Genomic DNA, 26,598 nt, shown 5'->3' with positions numbered 1-26,598 from the left:
CGTTTTTTTTTTTCGAAAAACAACGGATTATTTGATTTATTAATACCGTTACTTATTTATTTGCTATTTAAATTTATTTTTATTTTTTTATTTTTATTTTATATGCTTTGTTTTCAAACCGCAATATTAATTTTAAGTATTTTCTACATATATAGGTATATAGGCACACCCTAATAATTGGACTTATATGTATGTTTGTATGTGCGTATGAAGTTGCTTATATTTTGTGCAATTGAGAGCTCGTTAGAGAGATCAATTCGCTTTTTGTATGCAATTCTGCTTGTTTTTGTTTGTCAAAGAACAAGGGATATTGCCGGATATTTGCCAATTCGGACTTTGAAAAGATATGTATGTGTATATGTATGTTCTAATATATGGACATATAGTATATGTATGTATGTACGTAAGCTTGAATATATATTTTCCACATTAATAATTGTTGTCTACCTGAGCGTTTTGTATGTTTGAGTTTTAAATTAAAATAAATTTTGCAGCGTTTAGTTATGCGCTAATTTTGACTTTACTTTTTTAGTAAAACATGTAATCATAAGGTACGCTTCTATATTTTAGCAATAGAAGGAAAGCGCGAAACGGAATTATTAATCTGCAAGTATGCTCCCGTATGCACTTTGTTAATGTATTTGGTATATATTATGTAGGTATATAAAAGTACGAAATTTTGCATATATGTATGTATGTTTATTTTTGTCGGCATTCGGAACTATACAATTAATTTGGTATATGTATATCGATATACATATGTATATTGTGCCAAACGGTTTACCTTTTTTATATATGTACATACATATATGCATTTAATATATTAAGACCAAATAGTATGAATACGCTCACTTTATTTTCCTCAGGGGGCTTTTTAGACAGATGTTTGGTTGTATCTGCCTGTGCATTTAGTCCCACTGTCCATTATCTTCGGGATCCATCTGCCTACCTCCTTTTTGTTTTATTCTTTATGGTTTTTGTTCGTGTGTTTATGTGTTTAACTCTTTGCTTTAATTATCGCGCCCGTTTATTTTATTTTTATTTTTATTTTTATTTTATGTTTTGGGTTTCGCGCCCGGTTAGTGGTTTAGCAAGGTAAACCGTTTTTATTTTATTGTTTTTGCCAAGAACTTTAAATGTTTTCTCGTTTTGTTTTACTGAAATGATTTTTGTCATTACAGCTTTGTTTTTTTTTCGTTTCACTGCACTTTTTTTATTTTTTGTTTGTATACGTATGTTTTTTTATTCCTGTTTGGGGCACTGCACTTTTTGTTTTTTTTTTTTGAACTTAGCACACTGCGCTCTTTTAGCTTGGTTGCGTTTTTTTTTGTTTGTTTTATATTTTTTTTTGTTTTTGTGTGTCACTGCATTATGTTCCCGCACTTTATTTTGGTTCTTTTGTTTGTTTTATATAGTTTTTTTGTTCGCCACTGCACTTTTTTTGTTTTATTTTATACTGACACTTTTTTTGTTTCTGTCACCTCATTGCACTTTTGTTTTCTCCACGGCACTTTAATGTTTATATTTCTTTTTTACCGCACTCCGTTTGTTTTTTTTTTCAAAATGTTTATATTATTGTTATTATGTCAATTCATTGCTTTTAATTTGTCTGTGAATACCCGAAGGTGCCTTTCGTTAAAGCTCGAAGGACCATAGTTAAATGTTGACCAATTTATCGGGGAATACAAACCACTGTTTCCAAAAGTTTCGACCCGCACTCACACTCGCGAGAGCAATTAGAAGGAAAAAAAAACTAGTATATTTAGGAAGAGTACAATATATTTGTAATTGTCCTTTATTTTGTGCGATATTACATAAAATTGTGGTTTTATTAAGTTAATATCCAATTTGTTGGATCGCTGTAAGTCGGCGCGGGCGGAAGGCTGTCGATCGGAGTCAAGGAAAGTGTTGACGCGGCGCAGTTTGGAATCGAAAATTGATGTGCGATGAGTACATATATGGCGAATGTGTCTGATGATAGTTGACGTGCGAATTGTGTTGATCGAATTGTTGATGGGCGAACTGCAGCTGACGAATTGTGTAAACGAATTGTGAGCCCTTTCCCTTTTTTTCCATCCCCTTTGATGAGTGTGTTGATATACAGCTGTGGTGAGTTGAGTTGGTGTTGCGTTATGGTGAATTGCACTGTAGCATTAGGATGCTTCAGTTTTACCGAGTAGAGTGCTTAACTCATTTAAACAGTCTCTTCTGCCGGAAAATTATTTGACATCGCTGCTTCTAAACGCATTTATTTTTCTTCTTGCACTTGTCCAAAGGAAAGGAAAGTTCCTATCAATGAACAACCATTTCTCTTGGACCAGAGAAACAGAAGAATTGGTCGCATTGGAAGTGTTGATCTACCTGAAACAAAAAAGATTACAAAGAAAAATGAACGTAAAGAAAAGCTTTCAAAACGTCGTTCAACATCAACACTTACCAGAAAAGTATCAGCTAGAACACGTGACCATTCAGATCAGCCAGACTCTCATACAGACGACAACAATGTAGGTGCGTCGCACATGGATTCTTCCAAAAATGATGCTGATGATGAATTTTCTCTTCCATCCTCTAAAACCAAACAAAACACACTAGTATTAGAACACACTGCTTTACCTGCCCAAAGATTTGGAGTAAGTGATAGAGCAGCGGCCTTGATTGTTTCATCTGCTTTTCTGGATGCCAAAAGAGCAGGTTTGATAACAGAGGATCAGGCTAGCTTTGTCACTGACAAATGCAAGATTAGTCGGGCAAAAAAAGGTGTTGGAGTTAAGCTCCAAAACACCGTAAGTATTGACTCTGCATATGGGCTGTATTTTGACGGCCGCAAAGGCAATACACGTACACAAGTCAGCAAAGGTGAAAAGTACTACCGCGACACTGTCAAAGAGGAACATATTTCTCTTATAGCGGAACCTGGTTGTCATTACTTTGGCCACGTCACCTCTCCTTCCGGGTCAGCTGAGGATGAGACGCAAGCTATATGGCAACATTTGCAAGACAATTCAGTTGATGTGGATATCTAGAAGTTGTCAGTGCTGATGGCACCAACACGAACACAGATTGGAAAGGTGGAATCATTCGGAAACTAGAAGAAAGAATAGGTAGGCCATTACAGTGGGTTGTTTGTCTTCTACATTTCAACGAACTTCCATTTCGTGCTCTTTTCGAACACTTAGATGGTGTCTCAAAGAGTACATTCTCTGGCGACATAGCTAAACTGCTCCCTGATTGTGAGAAGTTGCCTGTTGTCAAGTTTGAAAGTTTTCCATCCTGCCAATTACCTTCTGAGGTTATTAATCCGACCAGCTTATCTCTATAAAATATTAGAAGCTGTTATTTCCGGTCAATGTTTCTCAGATTTAGCGTCGATGCATCCAGGTAACATGTGCAAATCTCTCTGGCTCACCTGTGCAAATAGAATTCTGAGATTATACATTTCTACTGACAAACCAACAAAGGAAATAAAGATTTTGGTCAAGTACATACTTACAGTTTACACACCTTTGTGGTTCTCAATAAGGTTCAACAGTTCAATCAAAGATGGCTCGCGCCATCTCTATGCTGCAATTCAAAGGTCGAGATACTTACCTGCTAAACTGCGCAAGGTTGTCGATTCATCCATTCTTTGCTCTTCCAGAAAACATTCTCCTTAGTATGATGACTGACGAACGGATAGAAGTCAGAAAGTTGGCCCTTGACCGTCTTCTGGCAGCCAGAGAAGCAGAGTCTGACACTGTATATGGAAGGGTTAGATGTAATAAAGTTCCACAGCTGAATTTCAAAGCTAATAATTATTACGATATGATTAACTGGAAGACTATTACCTTGACTGTTCCACCAGTCCTTTGTTCAGTTTCTAACGAAGAACACATAAAAGGGCTGTCGGGAGACACTGCAGAGGTATGGAAATTTAGTGAATTCCCCTCTCACACCGTGGCAGTCGAGAGAACCGTCAAACTGGTGACAGAGAAATCTTCTAAGGTTATTGACCCCCAATCTCGTGATCGTTTTATACGCTCTACACTGAAATCTAGGCAACAAGTGCCAAAGTTTAGTACAAAATCTGATTTTATCAATAAATTTGACACAGATTCAGAATAAAACAAGCCTGACATATGGTTGGTTGGTTGGTTGCGTTGGGCTTGGGAGGAACCCGAAGAGCAGCCACCTGCTCGCGATGGGTTCTGGGTGACCAATGCAGGTTAGCTGAGAGCTGTAACAATTTTCACCTTGCGCTGTGGCGCGCCGCCTTTTCGCTCGTAATTCGGGAATGGTTCGTTCGTTTCGGTAGCAAATGACGTGACAAATAACTTTTGTTTTATACATTTTGCCATGAGATGCGTATTGCAGGCGCTAGGTAGACAATTTCACGATTTAAGGCGAATTTCCGAAATTTCAAGGCCCGAGTTGGGGTTGAAGATGCAATCCGATCTCAAAACAAAAAGTTGCACTGGAATCAGGAAGTACTAAGGCAACTTTTCCGTACTATTAGAAATCCCAAATCGAAAAAAGTCCGGAATCGACCCACCCTAGTGTTCATAGTTGCTTTGTGTCGAACTATGTTCTTCACTGACGGCCTTCGGCCTTCGTCAATGCTAAATAAAATTTAAGTTAACGAAAATCGTTAAAGTGTTAAATAAATGTTTGATTATTCATCAGGACACAAAGTATGGCAACACTGCTATTTGTCAAAAATGTAAACATACAATTCTCCTGAAAGTTTGTACATATGTGCCAAATAGTTTTTAAAGTATATTTATTTTCATAAAAATATACAATTAGGGTAAATTTTGGATATATGTGAATGTGCACAGTGTAATTAAATATGTATTACTTGAAAAATGTGCGAAAAGTGGGTTCAACATAGTGAAATAACGAGCATTACTTTTACAACTTTTTTAACTTTAAAAAGAAATATCTCGAAAACTATGAGTCTGAGGAGGTTATATATGTATACATTTTTTAATCCTACGGACCTCTTCCATCCATCCGTACCATCAAATCGCGGCGCCAAAATAATCGTAATATTGTTGATATTGTAATAGGGATTAACGGCGACAAGGGACCTCATCACAGACAGCGGTTTCACAAATATTTTGTGAGCATCTAACCCTGCAATTTTAAGTTTTTATTACAAATACAACTATGTATTGGCAATTAATATACTAAAACTTACGGTCGTGGTACAATATGTGGCTTCAGGAATTTTATAGCCTCCAACAAATGCCACTGCCTTTGGATTTCCATCCTGCCTGCCTGAGGGGGCGTTAGCCTTTCGCACTTCCCTCCCGTGCCGGTTACGAAGTGTTAGCCATCTACGGCGACACATTTCTCCTTTATAAATATAATTATTTATTATTAACAATATAAAAAGTTGTAAATAAGAAAGCAACTTCCCACTTACGTTCATATCTCTCCCGATTTCATTCCACAAGGCATCTTTTCTCGATTGCAGCTTATAGTATGGACTGCTCATCCATTGTTTATATATTTGCACATGTATTTTCCTTTTTGAATAGATCGAATAAATTTTTGGTTTGACGTTTGTTTGAATGGCGTTTGTTTACATTTGAACAATGCTGCCATTGCTCAATACGCATATATAGTTTTGAGCACATCTATGTTTTCAATTACAATTTTTTATAAAATAAAATATCAAAACTGTAAAGAAACTATTAAAAATAGTTTATATATTTATAAATAATAGTATTCGACTCTGATTTTGTGTTATTTTTAGAAAATTTCAAACATATTGAAGACAACTTTTATAATTACTTCAGTATATCGAGAGAGCAATCAGCTGACACGTTTCTACGATAAAAATCCAAATGCCGTGGACTCCTACGGCAAAGAGGAAGGGAGTAGCGTTTTTGCTGATCACTTACATTGCACTCCCATAAGATAGGTCGTATCAGCTGATACGAGTTTACGTTTTGGCTGTTCCTGCTATAAAAATCATATAGTTTTAATATTCATACGAATATGACATCAACAGCCCTCCAGTTATGATCTGATCGATTCCGACAAATTATCAATTGAATATCCAAATGCATATACGTATGAAATTTCATTCACAAAGTTTACCTGTGTTTTAGCGCCATGCAAATCAATCCGCTGTAATATACCGGGAAAAATATGTTTTAGTATGGTAAAATGTCCTTGTGTGCGTGGGCAAACAATTTTTCATGCAGAGATTAGTAAAATTGCAATGCATTTTTATAATCTTACAACCAGTTGCTAGAGAGTATTATAATATTTTTTACCTAACGGTTGTACGTATTACCTAAAACTAATCGAGATAGATATAGGATTATATAGAGTGAATCAATAAAGTTTTCATGCACCTTTAACGTTTATTTGTTTCAAAATTAATATATTTTGTGTTTTTGAAGTTATACTTCTTATAAGAGTTCGGAAAAGGTTGCGATAGATTCAGGTTGCGCAACCTTGCTCAATATGAATCTACGCAACCTTGTCTACGAAGTTGTTCGAGCAGCAAGCGAAGCGGTGACAATCGGCGATCGCTTGTTCGTTTCTTTCGGCACAGCTCGGCTTTTCTACCAACAACACAATGTTGCCATGCTTATGCTGTTGTTGTTTTTGTAGAACAATGTTTCAATTTTTGGTTGGTGACATAATCAATTTAAAATAAATTCTGTTGGGATTCGAACCTACCTGCTCGTCGTCTCTTTTGAAGCGCTTACCACCAACACCACCATTGACACTTGAATTGCGTTGTTCTAATTATGGTTTGGTTATGCACGAAAGAAATATACAATGGATCGCCGATTGTTACCTCTTTCCTTGCTGCTGCTGCGCATATGTATGTTTGTATGCTTGTTCATTATTGAAGTTATACTCCTTTTTTTTTTTCCTTTGTTTTTGACGTTTGTTTGAATGGCGTTGAAAAATTTACATTTTACAGAATTTCAATTAGCTTCATTTACATTTTTTGGAAATCGACCCGCGATGACGAGATATATCGTTTTATCTGACAGCGTGAGGTTTAAGAAGTCCATTTCTAATTTTGTCTTGTGGCGTATTAGAAATGATGTTTCTTCAAAATCGTTCGCTTACAATAAAACGACTTTTTATTTTAAAATGAATAAAATATCAAAACTGTAAAGTTTTAAGTTTTCTAGTTTTTCTTTCATACAAAATGATATGCATTTCTTGGAATATCGCTAAGAATGTATAACTTCATCCGACGCAGATTTTTGCGAGCACCAGAAAGTTGTGGATTTTTAGCTCCGTCGCGAAAAGACGACTTGTTGGCAAAGACCTTTTTTTCTTGGATATCTATTTCAAAAGATGCATATTTAGCATTATATATACATAATATCAGAGTAGCTTATAGTGGATATTTCCCTTCCAAACCCACCAAACACACAGCAAAACCTTCCTGGCCGTCAATCCCGGCTTGGCCACTGTTTGAGACGATTCACCGGCTTTCGATCACGACCGTTTTCGCTTGATATTGTTGTATGCAATCCATTTTTCGTCCGCTTCAAAAATGGGTCGAGTTCGTTTCGTTTTAGCAGCATATTGTAGGCGTTGATTCGGTCCAGAAGGTTTTTTTGCGTCAAATAATCCGGGACCCAGACATCAAGCTTTTTTGTGTAACCAGACGTCTGCAGATGGTTTAAAATGGTTTGGTGACTAACTCCCACCTTCTGGGCGTTGTCACGAGATGCCATATGCCGGTCTAACTCGATGTTCTGAATGGTTTGATCGGTATTCGACGTCACAGGTCTTCCGCCGGCTGGCTTATCAATGGTGTCGTTTTCGCCCGCTCTGAATCAGGAAGTACTAAGGCAACTTTTCCGTACTATTAGAAATCCCAAATCGAAAAAAGTTCGGAATCGACCCACCCTAGTGTTCATAGTTCCTTTGTGTCGAGCTATGTTCTTCACTGACGGCCTTCGGCCTTCGTCAATGCTAAATAAAATTTAAGTTAACGAAAATCGTTAAAGTGTTAAATAAATATTTGATTATTCATCAGGACACAAAGTATGGCAACACTGCTATTTGTCATAAATGTAAACATACAATTCTCCTGAAAGTTTGTACATATGTGCCAAATAGTTTTTAAAGTATATTTATTTTCATAAAAATATACAATTAGGGTAAATTTTGGATATATGTGAATGTGTACAGTGTAATTAAATATATATTACTTATCTTCTACGCGTAGCTCATATTTACTATTTTCCAAATTATCTTTTTGTGTCTTTAATTTTTTCAAAATGTAAGTGACACAAAAAGAAAGATCTTCTATTTCAAGAATAATATCAGGATTGTTGTAATAGGGTTGCAATTCGTGGAAATTTCGTTCCATATTGCTCCATAAATTCTTGAGACGTTTTTCGAAATGTTCGATGTCATGTGCGACTCTAGAATTTATATTTATTTTTGCCTCTGCAATTGTAGATCGAATTCTTTCCGATCTTTTTTCAATTATACGCTCTATGAGGTCTATCATTTTATCCTCCTGGACTCGATTTGTATAATCTTCGGCTCTCCTTTGTAACATGTCCGCAGTGTTCGACATTTCAACTATTTTTTTAATGAACTGTTTTTATTCTTTAAAAAAAAATCGTTGGAGGTAATTGTTTTGGTCGCCTGGTTGACCTTGCTGTGCCTCGATTCACAGCCGCAGAATATTTTTTTTAAATAACAGTTTATACACAGCGTTTAGTTTCGTACTAAAACGGCTTATGCGATTTTATAAATACGCGGGAATATGGACCCGTCTTACAATTTCTTTATTTATTTGCCTGTGTAAATAACAGGGCTTTTATATTGCCTATACATACATATATAATAGGACTTTTACATATAATATATTGCCTGTATTTTATTTATACAGGTCTTACAATTTTGGCTCGAGCTACAATCCGGCTCGAAGGACCAAATATTTAAATCTCAACAAAGCCTTCTTGTAAACCTTACCTCTGGTGGGGGGGAATTCAAAACAATGTTTTGTTGAGTGAGAAATCTTTCATTCTGATTTTATTTAGAATTTTCACTTATTTATATACAATTTTAAGAACTATCTTAACTATCTTAATATATGTGTATGTGTGTATGTTCATATGTACTATATGTAGCATATTGTTTATGCTACATACATGGTATGGTATTGTTTTCAAGTGCACATGTTGTGTGACCTTGGATTTGTTTTAATGTGAGTACATTTACAGACAGTTGCTACAATGTATTCTAAGAACCCATGGGTTATCATATGTAAACATCTTATCCTTTGTAATGTTTGTGTTATTGTCTGTTGAATGCTATTGTTTTGCATGACAATGCATTTTTAGTATGTGTTTATGTTTATGTGCATGTATGTTCAATATATTTGAACATAGATATCTAATAATAGTGGACTGTATCAATAGTAAGATTTAATAATATATAAACGTTTTTAAATATAATGTTGTTGTCCGTCCTTTGGCAGCAACGAACATGTTCAATTTTGAACACCTGCGGACCTCTTCCATCCATCCGTACCATCAAAACGCGGCGCCAAAATAATCGTTGATATTGTAATAGGGATTAACGGCGACAAGGGACCTCATCACAGACAGCGGTTTCACAAATATTTTGTGAGCATCTAACCCTGCAATTTTAAGTTTTTATTACAAATACAACTATGTATTGGCAATTAATATACTAAAACTTACGGTCGTGGTACAATATGTGGCTTCAGGAATTTTATAGCCTCCAACAAATGCCACTGCCTTTGGATTTCCATCCTGCCTGCCTGAGGGGGCGTTAGCCTTTCGCACTTCCCTCCCGTGCCGGTTACGAAGTGTTAGCCATCTACGGCGACACATTTCTCCTTTATAAATATAATTATTTATTATTAACAATATAAAAAGTTGTAAATAAGAAAGCAACTTCCCACTTACGTTCATATCTCTCCCGATTTCATTCCACAAGGCATCTTTTCTCGATTGCAGCTTATAGTATGGACTGCTCATCCATTGTTTATATATTTGCACATGTATTTTCCTTTTTGAATAGATCGAATAAATTTTTGGTTTGACGTTTGTTTGAATGGCGTTTGTTTACATTTGAACAATGCTGCCATTGCTCAATACGCATATATAGTTTTGAGCACATCTATGTTTTCAATTACAATTTTTTATAAAATAAAATATCAAAACTGTAAAGAAACTATTAAAAATAGTTTATATATTTATAAATAATAGTATTCGACTCTGATTTTGTGTTATTTTTAGAAAATTTCAAACATATTGAAGACAACTTTTATAATTACTTCAGTATATCGAGAGAGCAATCAGCTGACACGTTTCTACGATAAAAATCCAAATGCCGTGGACTCCTACGGCAAAGAGGAAGGGCGTAGCGTTTTTGCTGATCACTTACATTGCACTCCCATAAGATAGGTCATATCAGCTGATACGAGTTTACGTTTTGGCTGTTCCTGCTATAAAAATCATATAGTTTTAATATTCATACGAATATGACATCAACAGCCCTCCAGTTATGATCTGATCGATTCCGACAAATTATCAATTGAATATCCAAATGCATATACGTATGAAATTTCATTCACAAAGTTTACCTGTGTTTTAGCGCCATGCAAATCAATCCGCTGTAATATACCGGGAAAAATATGTTTTAGTATGGTAAAATGTCCTTGTGTGCGTGGGCAAACAATTTTTCATGCAGAGATTAGTAAAATTGCAATGCATTTTTATAATCTTACAACCAGTTGCTAGAGAGTATTATAATATTTTTTACCTAACGGTTGTACGTATTACCTAAAACTAATCGAGATAGATATAGGATTATATAGAGTGAATCAATAAAGTTTTCATGCACCTTTAACGTTTATTTGTTTCAAAATTAATATATTTTGTGTTTTTGAAGTTATACTTCTTATAAGAGTTCGGAAAAGGTTGCGATAGATTCAGGTTGCGCAACCTTGCTCAATATGAATCTACGCAACCTTGTCTACGAAGTTGTTCGAGCAGCAAGCGAAGCGGTGACAATCGGCGATCGCTTGTTCGTTTCTTTCGGCACAGCTCGGCTTTTCTACCAACAACACAATGTTGCCATGCTTATGCTGTTGTTGTTTTTGTAGAACAATGTTTCAATTTTTGGTTGGTGACATAATCAATTTAAAATAAATTCTGTTGGGATTCGAACCTACCTGCTCGTCGTCTCTTTTGAAGCGCTTACCACCAACACCACCATTGACACTTGAATTGCGTTGTTCTAATTATGGTTTGGTTATGCACGAAAGAAATATACAATGGATCGCCGATTGTTACCTCTTTCCTTGCTGCTGCTGCGCATATGTATGTTTGTATGCTTGTTCATTATTGAAGTTATACTCCTTTTTTTTTCCTTTGACGTTTGTTTGAATGGCGTTTGTTTACATTTGAACAATGCTGCCATTGCTCAATACGCATATATAGTTTTGAGCACATCTATGTTTTCAATTACAATTTTTTATAAAATAAAATATCAAAACTGTAAAGTTTTAAGTTTTCTAGTTTTCTTTCATACAAAATGATATGCATTTCTTGGAATATCGCTAAGAAGTATAACTTCATCCGCGCGTAGGGACTCCACGCACCTTTTTTTTATATCTATTTCAAAAGATGCATATTTAGCATTATATATACATAATATCAGAGTAGCTTATAGTGGATATTTCCCTTCCAAACCCACCAAACACACAGCAAAACCTTCCTGGCCGTCAATCCCGGCTTGGCCACTGTTTGAGACGATTCACCGGCTTTCGATCACGACCGTTTTCGCTTGATATTGTTGTATGCAATCCATTTTTCGTCCGCTTCAAAAATGGGTCGAGTTCGTTTCGTTTTAGCAGCATATTGTAGGCGTTGATTCGGTCCAGAAGGTTTTTTTGCGTCAAATAATCCGGGACCCAGACATCAAGCTTTTTTGTGTAACCAGACGTCTGCAGATGGTTTAAAATGGTTTGGTGACTAACTCCCACCTTCTGGGCGTTGTCACGAGATGCCATATGCCGGTCTAACTCGATGTTCTGAATGATTTGATCGGTATTCGACGTCACAGGTCTTCCGCCGGCTGGCTTATCAATGGTGTCGTTTTTGCCCGCTCTGAATCGTCGAAACCATTCCCCCGCAGTTCGAAGTGATAAAGTACCATAACCCAAAATACCATTAATCTCACAGAACGTTTCTTTAGCGGATTTACCTTTAACGAAGGAAAACTATAAAATAGCGTGAATTTCGGCGTTAGTGAACTCCATGTTTACACGTCTATACCTGTTGAACGCAATATCCAAACCAAACATGCATAACTTCGTTTTGTAGGTTATGTTAAGACCTTTCAAAGATGTATAGTATTGCCAGATACGAGCTCTGTAGCGCTTTATACATAGCCGCGAAATTCAAAAGACAAAAAGGCGGAAGGGAGAGAAGCTAATATATATAAATGATCAGGAAGATGAGAACAAGTTGAAATCCGGTTGACTGTCTGTCCGTCGGTCCATCCATGCAAGCTGTAACTTGAGTAAAAAGTGAGATATCTAGATGAAACTTGGTACGCAGGTTCCTTAGTACAAAAAAAATTTCGAGTTCCGACCACCGCCACGCCCTCAAACCGTCATTAACCGAAAACGTATAAAGTGTCATAACTAAGTACTAAATTAACCGTCCGGTCAATGACCAAACTTTCACCTTTCGTTCAATGACCGGGTACCCGGGTACCCAGGTGGAGCAGATGTAGAAATCGTTAGTATACTAAATAAAATTGTTTTTCTGTGTAAGTTGGCTACTTGGCATAGGAAATAACTATAAATGAGGACATATTCTATAGTTCTCGTTGAAATAACGAAAGCGGAGTGACAAGGTCTATGTATATTTAGGTACCTATCCCCTTTCCATTTCGGACGGAAAGAAATAACGAAAGCTGAGTGCCAAGGTCGATGGATATTTAGGTACCTATCCCTTTTCTATTTCGGACGGAAAGAAATAACGAAAGCTGAGTGCCAAGGTCTATGGATATTTAGATATCTATCCCCTTATCATTTCGGACGGAATGAAATAACGAAAGCTGAGTGCCAAGGTCTTGAGTATATTGATAATTATAACGTATTTTATGTAATATAAATTGTGTATTTTTTTTTAATAGATGATGAAATTGCACCCAATAATGAAGATAATGAAGAAGAAGGAGAAGATAAAGACGAAGAAGATGAAGAAGGTGAAGATGGAGAGGATAAAGATGAACAATGTTAAATAGAAGCGACGTTGTCTGGACTAAAAGCAAAAGATGGCACTCAGTGGGCTGCGACACCACCAAGTGAACATCAAGCTGAGAGATGTAATATTGTGCGAGAAAGATGTGGACCTAATAGAAACAGCAACTTGTTGTCTAATCTAGACACATTTAAATTATTTTTCACACCGGAAATGGCTAATATCATTATAAGCCATACTAATAAAAAGGCAATCTCAACGTATACAGCATGTAATGAAAAAAATCCAGAAAACAAATAATTAGAGTGGAAAAATCTCGAGCTGCAGGAATTTTATGCATTTTTGGCTATTTTGATAACTTCTGGCGTAAATAATTCAAATACTGATAATGCAAGGGAAATGTGGCAGCCGTATTCATATCCATTACATCGCGCAGCAATGAGTATCAATCGCTTCTGGAATATTATTCGTTTTATTCGATTTGAGGATGCCAATACTAGAGCTCAGCGCTTAGAAACTGAAAAAGCTGCTCCAATACGAGACATTTGGACATTGTTAAATAGTAATTTAGCAACACATTATAAACCAACAGAATACCTAACAATCGACGAGCAACTTTATCCATACCGAGGTCGAACTAGATTCACTCAATATATTCCATCAAAGCCAGCGGAAAATTCGTATCCACTTACTGGACAGCTTTACACTGGGAAATCGAAAGATGGGCGTGAGAAAATGTTGGTGAAAGAGTTGTTAAAGACTTGGTGGCACCATAGAAAGGATCCGGTAGAAACATTACAATGGATAATTTCTTCACAACTCTGCCACTAGCAAAATTTTTATACTCTCGCAACAATGTTGCTAACGAGAGTATTATAGTTTTGTTCACATAACGGTTGTTTGTAAGTCCTAAAACTAAAAGAGTCAGATATAGGGTTATATATACCAAAGTGATCAGGGTGACGAGTAGAGTCGAAATCCGGATGTCTGTCTGTCCGTCCGTCTGTCCGTCCGTCTGTCCGTCCGTCCGTCCATCTGTCCGTCCGTCCGTGCAAGCTGTAACTTGAGTAAAAATTGAGATATCATGATGAAACTTGGTACACGTATTTCTTGGCTCTATAAGAAGGTTAAGTTCGAAGATGGGCAAAATCGGCCCACCGCCACGCCCACAAAATGGCGGAAACCGAAAACCTATAAAGTATCATAACTAAGCCATAAATAGAGATATTAAAAAGGAATTTGGCACATAGGATCGCATTAGGGAGGGGCATATTTGGACGTAATTTTTTGGAAAAGTGGGCGTGGCCCCGCCCCCTACTAAGTTTTTTGTATATATCTCGGAAACTACTATAGCTATATCAACCAAACTCTATAGAGTCGTTTTCTTCAGGCATTTCTATATACAGTTCAAAAATGGAAGAAATCGGATAATAATCACGCCCACCTCCCATACAAAGGTTATGTTGAAAATCACTAAAAGTCCGTTAACCGACTAATAAAAAACGTCAGAAACATTAAATTTTACGGAAAAAATGGCAGAAGAAAGCTGCACCCAGTCCTTTTTAAAAATTGAAAATGGGCGTGGCCTCGCCCACTTATGGACCAAAAACCATATCTCAGGAACTACTAGACCGATTTCAATGAAATTCGGTATATAATATTTTCTTAACACCCTGATGACACGTACGAAATATGGGTGAAATCGGTTCACAACCACGGCTTCTTCCAAAATAACGCTATTTCGAATTCCATCTGATGCCTTCTCTGTATACATAATATATACATTAGAACCAATGATGATAGCGGAATAAAACTTTACAAAAATACGGTATTTGAAAAATATATAAATGACGTATAATGAAATCTCGATTATCACTTTATCATGCGAGAGTATAAAATGTTCGGTGACACCCGAACTTGGCCCTTCCTTACTTGTTATTATCTTGGAACTTGACGATTGTTGGTACTCTGAAGAAAAATAAAGCATACATTCCACCAGCAATGGCTGTTTCAAAAACTCGAGAAGAATTATCCACTGTGTTTTGCTTTCATGAAAAAGTAACTCTATGTAGTTATGTGCCAAAAAAAAACAAGGTAGTAATTATGCTATCATCAATGCATCACGAAGCAAAAATTAGTGGTAGTGCACAGAAAAAACCCGAAATCATCGAGTTTTATAACTGGTCCAAAGCTGGAGTAGACACGATGGATAAAATGCTTGGTAGATATACTACAAAAAGGTTAACTCAACGATGGCCTCTAGCATTTTTTACAATATTCTCGATATTGCCTGCCTTGCAGCATATATTCTGTATTATGAGAATAATAAAATGCTTGTTAAAAAATCGTATGAACGACGCTTATTTTATCGGCAATTGGGCAGAGAGCTGTGTACTCCATTTGTTGAAAATCGTGCGAATAATGCACAAATTATGAGGCATTTCTCAACGAAAGTGGCGATTGAATCTCTTCTTGGTCGAGCAGTCAATCTAAATGTACAGCCAACATCATCTGTATCATTGAGATCTCAGAAGCAGCGCGATTCAACTGGAAGGAAAAAGATTACTGGTGTATGCTATGAATGTCTTCACAGTGAATTCAAAAAACGTCGCAAAACTAGAAAAATATGTTCAGTATGTGAGAAACCTATATGTGATGAACACTGTATTACAACCACGACATGTGAAGGATGTACAGAATAATTTAATACACTTTAATTGTTATATAGCACTGTATCATAATAAATACAGCAATATAAATAAACAAATAATAAGAAAATAGAAAATAATATTACTAAAATACATTTAATATTAAATTATTAAATAATTAAAAACGGAGTTATTTTGTTCTTACTAACTATTTTTTTCTCAGCGGGTACCCGGGTACCTGGTTATTGAACGGAGGGGGTATCAAGTTTGATAGCTAATAACTTTTATTAAATAGTTGATTCTAAAAAGTTTTGATGAAAAATGGGTGTTAAATAACTTTAATTTTGGGGATCCAGGCGGCCATACAATTTTTTTGAGGAGAAGTTAAGAAAAATTGACATGTAAATTGAAATGGATACCCGGGTACCCGGTCATGGACCGGACGGTTAAGATACAAAGGATCGCACTAGCACGGGCCATCTGTGAGAAGATTCTTTTGAAAAAGTGAGTGTGGTTCCGCCCTCTAAAAAGTTAATTGTACATGTCTCAAAAACCGCTTAAGCTACAACAACCGCATTCGCTCAGCACGAATTTTACAAAAACTTCAACCGATAATGTGAAAACAGATAAAATCGGATGGAGACCCCGTTCACTCCCCATAAGCTGCATTTTCCGCCTATAAATTGTTTGAAAGTTACGAAAATGTAATTGTCAGTTCGGCTGACCAAGTATTGTCATCTTTCAATATCATGCTTAATTTTAAGGCGATTATAGCGCGGTTACATTTTACTTATGCTGACAAGCGATCAGTCTATTTCATTGATCAAAAAATGTCAACTCTTAGGAAAGGAATACTTATAATTACTGAGTTTTACGACGAGGTTGAAAAGAAATTGACTTTCATAATTAAATGAGAGCAAAAAGGAACTGATGGAGTCACTTTGGCAGAAATATAGGCAAGATGAACTATGAATGTGCGATATCATGTTTTCGTCGCAACCTAAATATATGTCTAATGCCTTGACATTAGCACAAGAATTGGAAGCAAAACATAATCTTTGCAAACTCCTTCTACAGTAGAATGGATGCAGCTCAGGTGGGAAAAATAGTGGAATGACAGTTACTCCACACCACTCACCTCATTATAAACAAGTGGAAAAAAATAATTAGACCCGGGAACCTCTTTGAATGTTGATCCTACTGTATCACACTACCGACAAGGAGTGAATTATCATCCCAATTGAAGAGCTAAGCGGGATTCTGCCAGCCGAATGCATTCAAAAACTTTAGTTAAAGGCCGGCGGCCTATAAGGCCTCACACTCAGGAAAGGGAAACAATAAAAAGATTCGGTTGAAAATTGTAATGTTAACACAATGTGACTTTTTACAAGAATTACATTTTTTAGACGTAGGTCGCTCCTGCGCTATATAAACAAGACACTGGCAGGGCGATTGTGGAAATTGTTAATGAATACCGGGGCGAGAAAAAATTTTTATTTAACCCAACGAAAATTTTATTTATTTTATTTATTTATTTATAATAATTCATATAACAAAAAGAGTTTTATTATATAAATACATAAACGCAGCACTGGCTACGAGGCATTCAGCCGTCTTGTAATTATAACTAGGTGAAAAATTCTAATTGCTAAGGGTTAGTAAAGATGTAAGTTGCTTAAATATATTTTAACAAATCGTTGGTTTTTAAGAATCTATATACAATCATCACGTTTTTTTCTGAAGGTTCACTTAGTAGTTTTATGAGATCAATGTTGCCAGAGTTGTGGGCTGTTGGGTGAAGCATCGGACAGAGTGTGAGTAAGTGTTTGATAGAAGCGGTGTCATCGCAAAGGGGGCAAATGGATGGACTTTTACCCGATAGTAAGTGGGCGTGTGTTATGATAGTGTGTCCAATCCTTAATCGAGTATACGTCTTCATTGCGCTAGTTGGAACTGTTGACGAGTAGATTATACGATTTCTGGCTGGGTTTATGACCGCGTAGTGATGTTTAAATGTTTTCCATTCGGTTGCGTTTTTCTGATGCCTTTTGTGCTTAATAAGGTTAAGAATATCTTGCTTGGATGATACGTACTATGTTAAGGCAGGAGTTCTGGCTACATTTTTCGCAGCGAGGTCTGCAAAGTGGTTGCCTGTAATACCAGCATGGCCAGGGATCCACATTACTTGGATTTTCTGAGGGGCACCAATGACCGCGTCCCTGATAACATCTATTATGGGATTGCGATTGGAAGGAGACGTTATTGCAGACATACATGATTTGCTGTCTGTACAGATGAGGAACTTTCCTTTAGTCTTTTTTGCGTAATTAACTGCATGAAGGACAGCAGATCCTTCAGCGGTAAATACAGAGGTCGTTGAGGGAAGAAGCCAATTGCAAATAATTTCTAATGTGGCAGAGACAACTGCTAACGAAGTGGAATCGGTGGACTTGGAGCCATCCGTAAACAATAACTTCCAGCCATTATTTGTGTAATTAGATTCCAGTTCAGCAAAGGTTTGTTGAAAGACTTCGTTTGGTGTGTTTTGCTTGGACAAAAACATAAGCTTATTCTGTAGTATTTTATCATTGATCAGACAGGGAGGATGTCGAGTGGTGAATTTGCGTGTTGCGTTACGTAAAATATTATTTTCTGCAGCAAAACTTAAGCATCTCGAAATAGCCGATTGTATTCTTGGAATTTTTTTTTTTTTGGTGCGTGCGTGATAGTTGTATTTAGTAATGGGTTGGTGCTTTCAGCCGTTTTCGCAAGAATTTGAAGCGAAGAATCTATAATTTTATTTTGAATAGTTGGTAAACCAGATTCAGCCATTATCGTTTTTATTGGCGAGGTTGGAAAGGCCCGGAGACTTCTCCGTATTGCGCAATGGTAAGGTGCATTTAAAAGGTTGATACTGCTTTTGGAGCAATTGCCATAGATGGGGAGCCCATAATCTATTTTTTTAAGTTAGCAAAGCTCTGACAACATTGACTAGTGTGTTCGGATGAATAAATGAATGCTTAGACGAGAGATATTTAACAATATTTAATCGTGACTTTAACGACTTTCTGACATATTTACAGTGAGCATTAAAATTATAATAAGGGTCAAAAATTAATCCTAGTATTTTCAGCTGTGTTTTAAATTCGATGTTAGTTTGGTTGTGGGTTAGTGAAATACCGTTGCAATTTTGCTTCCTACATACATGAAGAATATGTGTTTTGTCTAAGGAAAGTGAAGCACCAGACTCCAGTGACCAAGTCTCAATTCTTTCGAGTATATTAGTAAATAAGGATTGAGCTAAATTAACGTCAGAGACTTTTGTGTAGATTAGGACATCGTCAGCATAGATCTGGTGCTCAACTCCTTTGTAATTTTTTATCATCCTACTAATATCATCGAAAGCAATGATAAAAAGGAGGGCTGAAAGAGGTGAGCCTTGCGGCGTACCACTAGAAAGCGGGAGTGTTGAAGAAAGAAAACCATTTACCTTGACTTTGAGTTTTCTGTTTGTGAGAAAGTTAGTAATAAAACGTATCATATTCTGGCCTATTTTCCATTTTCTTAGTTGTCGAATAATAATATGGGCTCCAATTTTGTCGAAAGCTCTGTGAAAGTCCAGAGATAGTACGGACACGTGGTTTGGTTTTGGCTGGACAAAGCGTTAGTAATGAAGTAGTCTAGTTGGATTAAAGCATCTAACGTGCCTTGACCTTTTTTGTAGGCGACTTGATTCGGTGATGTGAACTTGTTTCGCTGAGCATACCACATCAAGCGGTTAGCCACGATCTTTTCCAAAATTTTGCCCATACATGGAAGGAGGGAAATCGGCCTATAGTTAGCAAGTGCATCGCAGGATTTGTGTGGTTTAAGTATTGGTATGACCCACCAGTATTGAAAATTTTGTTATAAAGTTTTACCAATCGGAGCTTGAGGCTTTTTGGCATATGTCTGATAATTGGATAAGAAATTTTATCTTGCCCCGGGGACTTACCCTTAACGGTAGATGCAACGAACTCGAATTCAGACAGTGAAATGCTGGTTTCTATTTGTTTAGCAGAAAAAGAAAGAGGGGAGACAGAGTAGGAAGTGTCGGACAGTGTGGTGGTTTTAGAGGTTTGAAACTGTGTGCTGAATGAAATATCTGAGCTTGTTTCAGAATAGTGGTTTGCAAATAACTCGGAAATATCGGATGGATTGGTTACCAAACCTGTTGGCCCCTTTACGCATTGAATGGTTAGATTTCTAGGCACTCCAGAAAGTTTTTTTTAAAGCGTTCCATATTAACTTAGGACTAGACGAAGGATTTATTTTGCTTGTGAAATCCTGAAAACATTTACGCTTGGCCTGTTTCGCGGAGCGACGGAAAAGAGTATTGGCTTTCCTGTAAGATATTAAGTTGACTAGTGATCGAGCGCGTTTGTATTCATACCAAGCTGTCTGTTTTTTTGCCCGCAATTCAGCGCTTTCTTTATTCCACCAAGGAACACTCTTTGAACTTGCTGTTGGCTTTGTATGAGGAATGCTAACATTCGCTGCTGAACGGATAATTTTTGTTAACCTCGCACTTTCTTGGTTAGGGTTGTCAGATATTGGGGTATTATTGCCATTTATCTCGCAATGTGTCTGAAACTTCTCCCAATTAGCGTAATCAGTTTTGAATACCTTATTTATTTTGTGGTTTTTAGTTGTTGAACCTAGGTGCAATTTTAGTACAATGGGGAAGTGATCGCTTCCATGCAGGTGATCGAGTATACTCCATTCGCACTCTGTGGCAAGTGTGTCGGTGCACATTGTAAGATCTACATGGGAAAAAGTGGAGTGAGTGGAAAAGTGTGTCGCGGATCCGTTATTCAAACATATTAAGTTAGAGGAAAGTAAAGCGTCTTCAATGCATTTGCCCCTCTTGTTGGCTATTGGAGAGCCCCATAGTGGACTCCATGCATTAAAATCACCAGCGAAAATTAAAGGAGTAGAAGCTTGGTTGATTAATTGCAGGATGTCTGTACTGGAAAAATGTTCATCTTGTGCAATATAGGTGCAGATAATGATGATTTTTTTAACTAAGATAATTTCGATCGACATAGCCAGCAAGTTGGATTGAATGGCATTAATTTTGTGTGGAATATCTCTTCTTATGAGAGTCGCAATACCTCTTTTACCTGTGCTAATATGTGGAAGATTGTGAAACATGCCAATGTACTGCTTAGGAGTAAAAGCCGACAAGTTGAAAGAGATGTGAGTTTCATTTAAGAGTATAATAGCTGGGGAATGATCTTGTATTAATAATTGAAGCTCATTGTAATTATTAGTGTAGCCGTTTAAATTCCATTGCAATAATGGAATCATAAGATCTATGTAGGAAAAAAAGAAAAAGGGAAACAGAAGAGAGCTAGAATATCAACTCGTATGAGCAGTCAGTTGAAGCTGAGTGTCACCAATTGAGTACTAGTTCAAAAGAGAGTAAAGGCTAAGCGTATTTATTCAGAGTCAATTTCTATTTGTTCAGTATGTTGAGTAGAGTATTGATTATCGTTGGAATTGCTTGTTGTTGGAAAGAGATTTTCGTGATTAGGTGGATTAGACTGCACGGTAGTGTTGGTAGTAGTGTTGTTGAAGACAGTATATTTATTAAGCGAGTTTAAGGAGTTGTTTAAGTTAGAAATGAGAGAGGCTGTTGTTGGACTGAAAAGTTTGGGATTTAAGAAAGAGGCTTGTTGGGTACAGTTGTCGCTGATATTTTTAGCTGAATGTGAGACGTTGTTGTAGTCTGAACTGATCGATGCAGGCTTGTTGATGGAAATATGTTTGTTGTTGGCGTTTGATGAGTGATTTTTTCTAGTTAAAGAGTTTATTGATGAGTTGGGAGCAGAGGTGACCTCTGCGTTTTGTTTTGATGTACTAGGCAAGTCATTGTCGGCAATTCTATGAGTATTTTTAGATTTTGTGAAATTGTTGATGGCTGAAATTTTTGTTGGTGTGTTGGATACAGAGGATACCTCTTTTGTAGGTTGAAGCACATGTGCAAAGCCAGCAGTGAGGGAAGGGAGGGAAGTATTTTCTCTATACTTTTTAAGGGCTTCGTGCATACTGCACTTTTCTAGTGTCTTTATTTTTAAAATTTCTTTGGTTTGCATATACTTTGGACACTTATAGTCCGAAAAACGATGCTCGCCAGAACAATTCGCACACATAACTCGGATGCAGTCATTATCGTGTGGAGAAGGGACATTGCAAGTTTCGCATGTTGGAGAACCCTTACAATGTTTTTGCGTAAAACCCAATTTTTGGCATGACCTGCAGCGCATTGGATTAGGCACGTATGGTCGCACAGAGGTCATCCTCCATGCGATGTTTATTTTGTTTGGAAGGGAATAACTGTTGAATGATATTAGCATAACACCAGTAGGCTTTATAACATCTTCAACTTTGCGAGTGAACTTATAAACCGCGGAAACTTCGTAAGAACTCAGTCCTTCTATTATTTCGCTTTCAGGCACATCGTTTAAAAACGGTGCATAAATGGTGCCTTTGTTACAATTAAGATGTTGATGATAGCTAGCGCTAACAGCGCCAATGTTGAAAAGACATTTCGTTTTTATAAACTTTTCTGCTACTTGCTTATTTTTCACTAGCAGTAATAGGCTGCCGTCGCGTAATTCACTAATTTTGTTTATATCTTTGCTCACGGTAAGTAAGGCATTGTAAACACGAAAACAAGAAACCTTCGAAAGGGGTGTAGAATTCTCGTCGGATTTAATCACAATATACTTTGGATCATCACTTTTTATTGGCGGTAAGTCAGGAAAAGCATCTTGCAGTTTTTGATACGATTTTTTACGTTTTGGTTGGGGACCTTGGGCCAGCGCAGCAAACCTGTTGTCCCCGAACTGGAAGCCCGCCGGAGGCATAGTGGAAAAGTTATAATACACTGATATAAGTATTGGATTGTATTTCTCACTTAAAATAAATATTAATCGCGTTACTTAAGTAAGCAGACCATAGTGCAAAAAAAAAGAACACCAAAAGAGAGCTATATGAATAGCTATAAACTCAGAGAAACCCGCTAACTCAACTGCTCAGTACGAGGTTTAGTCGGTGACTGAACGAGAATTTTAAGGGGGTTAGGAATATAGAAAACTCATTTAAAGTTAGATACATCCACGGTACTGCCGTGATAAATGAAAGGTGCTTAATTAACGTGCTCGGACTGCTCCTTTTTACCATCTTTCCGAACTTAAAACCTTTGATGAGATTATTGAGCTTGACTTTTTGAAGGACGTTGACGCAAACACAGATTTCCGAAAATGAATCTTTCACTATAAGGGTGGTGAAGAGAAAGGGCTTACGAAAAATATTTCTTTTATATTGGAAAAATATTCAAAAGTTTTCGAAAACCCAAATGAAGTTTTGCCGTTTAACACAAATGTAGTAGCCACCATTAGGACAGTTGACAACGAACCGACTTATTAAAAGGCATACCCTTACCCGATAGGCGCTTCAAAATTTATAAATCAGGAAATTAAAAATTGACCACGAAATGGAATAATTCGTTCTTCTCGATCTCTATATAATAATCCTATGTGGGTTGTCGACATAAAAGGGATAGACGAGAACGGGAGAAAGAAGATGGTAGTTACTTTTAGGAAGCTGAATGTCAAAACAGTTTTTGTCAGTTATCCTATTCCAGATACTTCGGTTATTTCAACTAACATGGGGAAATCGGCATTTTTCACAACACTGAACAAGTAAAGGTTTCACCAAATTAAGTTGGCGGAGAAGGACAGGAAAAAGATTGCCTTCTCTATAAACAATGGGAAGTACGATTTTGTAGACTTCCTTTCGGACTGAAAAATGCCAATTTTCCAAATGGTGACGTTGACGGCTTTCAAAAAAGTTAAAAGAATTTTATCTTCTAAGGACGTACTTCTGCTACACCCTGATCATAAGAAAACAATGATTTAACAACTGACGCTTCAGCACACGCTATTGGCATATACTATCTCAAGACAATAGGCCGATAACCATGATTTCGAGAACGTTATCAACGGCCGAAGAGAATTATGGTACCACTGAAAGAGAGCTTTTAGCGATAGTTCGGTCACTTCAGAAGCTGCGAAACTATTTGTACGGAGTAAAACAGCTGAATATTTTTACCGATCATCAGCCTTTGACGTTCGCTGCCTCGGATAAGAATCCAAACACAAAAATAAAACGCTGGCAAGCATTTGTGTATGAGTTTTTACTTCAACTCCATTATAAACCCGGTAAAGATAATCATTGGCTCGGCAGTACATTAAAGCAATATAGCAGCACTCCTTATCTGTTAACATGCATAGTGAAGAATCTCTAACAGAAGTTATTTCAAAAACGAAAAACCCTGTTAATTCATTTCGAAATCAGATAATTCTTGAAGAAAGAAATATCACAACCAGAAAGACAAGAATTATTTTCAAGTCAAGGATAAGGCATCGAATTACATTTAAAAATTTTGGAGATCTACTAGAATTGATTGGTCAATGCGCTAATCCTGATGTAGTTAACGCTATTCATTGCAGTTTGCCTATTTTGGGCAAATCTCAGGATGAGATTGTGATGAATTTCTCAACAATAAAATTTCGTCACACAATGAAAAAAATTAATGATATTTTTAACGAGGACGCTTAAAATTAAATACTGACAATTGAACACTATAGGGCACTTCGCTCTATCCAAGAGAATATTAAACAGCAATGGAACAACTACTATTTTCCAAATATGCGGAAGAAGTTAAAAGAAATTATTGCCAACTGCAAAATTTGTAAAGAAGCCAGGTATGAAGTCTTTTCTTAAGAATAATTTTGAAGCAGAAATTTTTACAACCTCTCCTTTCCATAGTACAACAAATGGGCAGATAGAGAGATTTCAGAGCAGCTTAACTGAAATCGCTAGACGCACTAAGCTAGAATAAGCTATATGTATATGATACAATTGATCTATATAATACGCCTTGTTACTACGAAATACGATAAATCAATTCATTCAGTAACTGGAAGGAAATCTATCAAGCTGAATTTTTCTATGCCGTTGCACCTTAAGACCGAAATAAAATCAAATTAATTCAAGCTCAGGAAAATGAGATGGCAAGGGGCAAAAGCGGTAAACTTACGAGATTTTTCGAGCCTGGAGATAAAGTTTATGTTAGGACCGATAAAAAAAATTGGCAATCGAAGTTTTTACGGAGAAAACAAGATTCAAAAGGATCTACAATCCACAGTTTTATTAGATAATAGAAAGGTTCACAAGGGTAATCTTGGGTGGCTTTCCAGTTGAATGGTAATTGAGCACGTAGTGATAAGAATAAGGCAAATTGCAGAACACCTAGAAAAGGTATGTTAACCCAATTGCCAAAAGAACAACTTTAAGGTGCCAAACTTCGCTTTTACCGTTAACGACATAAAAGAACTAAATCCGAAAAAGGCATCAGGACACGTGCTCTCCTTGCTCTTTAATGCAATTCTTGGTTTCGGATACTATCCAATTTCATGGAAAAATCGCAGATCAGCATGATAGATAAACCTCGTAAAGATCTAACACAGTCGTCTTCCTACAGACCCTTTCTAAAATATTTTTATAAAAGTGTTACTATCAAGGATGACTCCTTTCCTCCACGAAAATAATATCATACCAACGCACCAATTCGGTTTTCGTGCTAAACATGGCACATTAGATCAAGTACATAGAATTACGAACGAAATCAAGAAAGCATTCGAGCACAGAGAGTACTGTTCAACTATTTTTCTAGATGTAGCTCAGGGGTTCGATATGGTCTGTCATGAAGGTCTTTTATTTAAGTAATAGGAAATTTACAGTTAAGGTAGGAGACTTCATATCAGAAGAATGAGTAATAAGGGCTGGTGAGCCTCAGGGTAGCCTGCTAGGCCCAACTCTGTACATAATATATACAGCAGACATTCCAGCAGCTACTAACGTATTGACATCAACTTTCGCGGATGACACAGCTCTAGTAAGCCGTAACAAATGCCCCATAAGAGCATCAAGAGTATTAGAACAGCACCTAACTTTTGTGGAAGAAATGCTAGCCAACTGGCGTATAAATATTAATGAGCAAAAATTCAAGCATGTTACATTCTCGCTAAGACAGGACAGGTGTCGGACAGTTAAAATAAACAATGCCCTAGTATTCCAAGCGAATGAAGTAACTTATCTTTGGATTCACCTAGATCGAAGGCACTGAAGTTAAGAGCAGCTAATTTAATTTGGCTTTTAAACCAAAATTATAAACTTAGCCTAAACACCAAAGTCCTGTTGTACAATGTAATCATAGAACCGATTTGGATGTATGGCATTCATCTGTGCGGTACGACCTGTGCAACCAAGATTGATACTCGCATTATACAAAGGTTTCAATCTAAAATGCTTAGAACAACCACGGGTGTACCATGGTACGTGCGTAATGAAAACATTCATAAAGATCTTGATATTCATATGGTAAAGAAGGAGATACAGGGCAGCAGAATAAGATATATTTCTAAACTTCGCGAACATTCAAACCCTTTGGCCAATGCCTTGGCCAATTCCTGCAATCAAACGCGTTTAAAAAGAACTGATATACCAGCCTACGAGAGAGCAACGTTCTACCAAAAAAACTCAACTACATGCTTGAGCTTCTTTAGTTTTAAATAGATATAAGATTTACTTATTGCTAGGCTTTACTATATACT

General features: G+C 36.8%; 1 protein-coding gene and 3 long non-coding RNA genes across 12 annotated transcripts in view; 2 read left to right on the top strand and 2 right to left on the bottom strand.

Annotated features, from left to right (window-relative positions):
• LOC126764065 (inositol polyphosphate-5-phosphatase A) overlaps positions 1–26,598 on the top strand; it is a 721,948-nt gene that overhangs the window by 177,740 nt on the left and 517,610 nt on the right. The window lies entirely within an intron of this gene.
• Positions 5,016–6,860, bottom strand: LOC126764310 (uncharacterized). 2 transcript variants are annotated; one of them, XR_007667920.1, is made up of 4 exons: positions 5,776–6,860; positions 5,405–5,672; positions 5,177–5,334; positions 5,016–5,112 (listed from the first exon to the last, which is right to left on the bottom strand). It is a non-coding gene; the product is annotated as an uncharacterized LOC126764310 (long non-coding RNA). The 2 variants fall into 2 exon arrangements; XR_007667919.1 differs by having other exon boundaries at positions 5,405–6,860.
• Positions 8,083–10,362, bottom strand: LOC126764308 (uncharacterized). Of its 2 annotated transcripts, XR_007667916.1 has the most exons (4): positions 10,286–10,362; positions 9,915–10,182; positions 9,687–9,844; positions 8,083–9,622 (listed from the first exon to the last, which is right to left on the bottom strand). It is a non-coding gene; the product is annotated as an uncharacterized LOC126764308 (long non-coding RNA). The 2 variants fall into 2 exon arrangements; XR_007667915.1 differs by having other exon boundaries at positions 9,915–10,356.
• LOC126764344 (uncharacterized) lies at positions 12,894–15,257 on the top strand. Its single transcript, XR_007667957.1, has 2 exons — positions 12,894–13,092; positions 13,159–15,257. It is a non-coding gene; the product is annotated as an uncharacterized LOC126764344 (long non-coding RNA).

Source organism: Bactrocera neohumeralis, unplaced genomic scaffold (assembly GCF_024586455.1).
Source record: "Bactrocera neohumeralis isolate Rockhampton unplaced genomic scaffold, APGP_CSIRO_Bneo_wtdbg2-racon-allhic-juicebox.fasta_v2 cluster09, whole genome shotgun sequence".
Lineage (NCBI taxonomy): Eukaryota > Metazoa > Arthropoda > Insecta > Diptera > Tephritidae > Bactrocera > Bactrocera neohumeralis.
This window is presented reverse-complemented; position numbering and strand designations above follow the sequence as displayed.